Genomic DNA, 3,742 nt, shown 5'->3' on the forward strand with positions numbered 1-3,742 from the left:
AGACAAAAAACAGGAGGTGCTTCTGTTGAACCTCATTTGGAAAGGAAGAACATGTTGTTGAAGAAAGGCAACACTTGCTATGGAGTGGCAAAGAACATGGTTAAATTACATTCTAGCAAAGGTGTATAGTCTGAACTGAGAGATTTAACACAGTGGGGTTCTAAGTAAAATATTAGATAATCTGTCCACAGACAAGAACATGTAAAAGGAAAATTACACTATGTAAATTGTTCTCAAAAAAGGAAACAGAATGGGAAGATTTGGAATGTTCTTAGCTTATACATATTGAAGAATGTTAGGATGAACCATATTGAATGCCATTCACAACAAACTTGGATGAGGTTGGAAACTATAAGGTGCTGGTGGGCTGGTCTTAGAGGTTTGGGCTACTTTGATGAGGGGTAACTTTTTTGTTGGTACTAGGAACTGGCATATTCCTTGGATTTTCTTCATGCTAACCACGCAATTTCCAAAAGGACAATTTTAGATTTTTTTAAGTTTTTTCTCTCTGGCATAAGAGTCTTGCATTTCTCTAATCTTGTTTATGAAGTTCAGGCTAGTATCGCCAGCCCCAGGATGAAGAGAAGTGTGAGATCTGATCACAATTGTAGAAAGACAGCATTTGGTTTACCATCCAGGAGACGTGGATATTTTCTTTGAGAACTTTGTTATGTAAAGAAATCTCTTTACTAGATGTCTTTCAATAAGTATTGTTGGGGGTTGAACCATGGAAATGCTTGTTCCTCAAAGTTTCATTCCCTGCCTTTAAATTCTTCCTCTGGTTTTAGTTTCAGGATAATATTGTATTTAAATCAGTTGGTAAATATGCCCCTAATGATATTGTAGGTGTAGCTGCTGTGTCACATGTCCTCGTGTCACATGTCCTTCATTTAGGAGTTAGAAGAGAGGAGAGAGTCTATGTCTACATTCAGTGATCTGATCTGTGAACAATTGATGATTAGAAGCTCAACATATCCTGAAAAGAAAGCAAACCTGAGACAACCACCAGTCTGACACCAAGGGGCTTGAACAGAAAGCTATGCTGGGAAGACTGCCCATCTGATCCAGTAAGAGACATCAGGCTCCCAAAGCAGGGAGGATATGGGAATGAGAAGAACCCATCCTGGGACTGCGGGGGTTCCCTGGTTAGGAGTAAACTTAGATGACCTTTGCATGGGCCAAAGCAAGGAGCAAGCCCAAGATGACCACCAGTCTGGTGACACACAGGCCTCAGGGGTAAAGACAGATAATACCCAAGATAACCTCTGGTACAATAGTGAACAGGAGCATAGCACCCCTGAAACCATTCCTAAAACAAACGACCCCAGACACTAAGAGACTCTGGGTACCACTAAGAAGAATAAGTAAAAAGTGGTGGAGAAAGAGAAGCAGAAGGACGTGGGCACAATGAAGGGATTCAGAACTGGAGACTCAAGGGTAGTAAGGAACATCCTGATATAAGTAGTCAGTGATTACACCTGGGGCCATGGTAGAGTCCTAGCCTATGCAGCCACGGCAGACCTTGTCTGGGTCCATAGCCCTGTAGCAGGAGTGGCTTATTACCACCAAAAGACTAGGAAGATGTCTGTGGTCTGGGCTGCAGCCTAGGCATATGTTGATGTCTGAGGGTTGTACAGAAGTGGCTCCACCCCTTACTCGGACACTATGGGAAAGCTGGTCCTGCGAGTGTGAAAGCAGAATAGCTTATCCCGCTCCCAGCCATCTCCAGTACTCAGGAAAGCAAGTATCCTTCGCTGAGCCTGGGCAGCACCATAGAGATGGCCCCGGAGGATAGGGTTGTAGGTGGACCAACCCTGAAGGCATGAGTGAGGGAAAGCACAACTTACTTCTTTTGGTACAGGCAAGGGAGAGATGCGCTCCTTTCTTCCATCGTCTCTCACTATCTATGACGAGCAGGAGAGGTGGCTCCAAGGACATGAGAGTAGGAGAACTGCAACACCTGGGAAGACCCCCAACCCTGGCACCTTGCCTGGGCAGCAGGGCTGCTCCCTTTTGCCAGTTGTTCCCAGTAAGCCAGCCTCAGGGTGTGAGAGTGAGAGAGATGGTGGGGCTGACTGGCTTAGTTACCTCTCAGGCCCAGATCCAGAGCTTTGAATTGGCCTACCCTAACCTCTAAACCATAGACAAAGCGCTGGAGTGTACAAAGGGGTCATTCCTACAGATCTAAAACTACGAGGTGTCCATAACAGGTCAACAACAGGATGCCTGAGAAGAGTCCCAGTGAGTTTCCAGTATTGATAGAGTAGGAGAAGCCAGAGGTGGGGGACACAATCTGACACTACAGCTTCTACAATGAGATTTTTATGCTCTGTTGAGGAGGAGGTGACAAGGGTAGAAGGTGCATCTGAGAGGTGAGGGAGATGAATGGGATTGGAATGTATGATATGGAATTCACAAAGAATCATTAACAAGTTAAAATAATTGGGAAATAGTCTCTAAATTTCCAGATTCTGGGAAAAGTTAAACAGAATTGACATCAATTCTTCAAGGAAACCCTGGGCAGATTTTCTTTCATTTTCAACAATTATATTTGTTCTTTACATATTGCATACACGTGTATAATTCATTCAGATTTCTCTCTCCATAATCCCTCTCTGTTCTCCAACCCAAGCTCTCTTAACCACTCCTATATCATCCTCTCTACCAATATTGTTCTCAGATTTATGACTCTCTCTCAGTGCGTGTGCATGTGTGCATGAGCGTGTGTGTGTGCGTGTGTGTGTGTGTGTTTGTGAGAGAGAGACAGAGAGAGAGAGAGAGAGAGAGAGAGAGAGAGGTAGTGCAACAAAGATCATGATTATGTGTGTAAGTACTGTTTTAGAACTATCCTTTAGAACTTTATGGAACCACCTATAGGTACATTGAAGACAACAACTCCCTCTCACCCTGAAGTTATCACTATCAAATGCTTCACCATTGAGGATGAAAGCCCCTTGAGCCCTTCCAGTACCCATGTGTGACTTATTGATGGGCTCAGCTCATTTGCGTGACTCAGTGACATCCATTCTGTGGATGATTGTAATGACTGTGTCTTTCCCAGAAGATGGCATTTTGTGGCCCTACTTTCAACTCCTGCATTTTTAATTCCTCCTGCTATCTTCCACAATGTTCTCTGAGCCTCAAAGGGAATGCACGCTCACCCACCATTCATCTCCAGCATCCTGTGCTGCTGCTACCAGTGTCTGCATTTACTGTCATTCACAAGAAATAGATCCATTTATAATTAGGGCAGAGAGTCGAATTCTCCTACAGGTATTAACATGAATATTTAAAAGGTATCTTGACACTCTGCCAATTTGGGTAATTACATTTAGTTCTGAAATAGTGCCTTATGGTCTCATCTTACCCTGTTTTTGAAATAGATTTATAATATCAGGTAGATATTCCATTCTAAATGATGGAACACAAACTCATCCAGTAGTAGTTGGTTATCCCAATAACAGTATTGCCAACACTGAACAAGTATGCATATTTTATCTGGTGAGATGATCCTTTAGTTCATAGAATTAATAGCTGTGTATGACATTTGATACTTTTTTTTTCTCCACCAGAAGCCTTCCTAGTGTCTTCTGGAACTATGAAAGATAGCCCAGGGAAGAGCTTCCAGTTCAGATTAATTTCTTTATATCATGCAATCAATGTATAAATAGTATCATCAACAATAGGGTCTTCTTATCTGGTTCAGAGCAGAGATAAATGAAATGGAAGAGAAAGAAGAGGG

The 3,742-nt window shown here is 42.8% G+C and overlaps 1 pseudogene; it reads left to right on the plus strand.

Moving 5' to 3' along the window:
* The first annotated feature begins 824 nt into the window (after window positions 1-824).
* LOC127668266 (uncharacterized) lies at window positions 825-974 on the plus strand (annotated as a pseudogene).
* Window positions 975-3,742: the final 2,768 nt, after the last annotated feature.

This window comes from Apodemus sylvaticus, chromosome 17, assembly GCF_947179515.1.
Source record: "Apodemus sylvaticus chromosome 17, mApoSyl1.1, whole genome shotgun sequence".
Classification (NCBI taxonomy): domain Eukaryota; kingdom Metazoa; phylum Chordata; class Mammalia; order Rodentia; family Muridae; genus Apodemus; species Apodemus sylvaticus.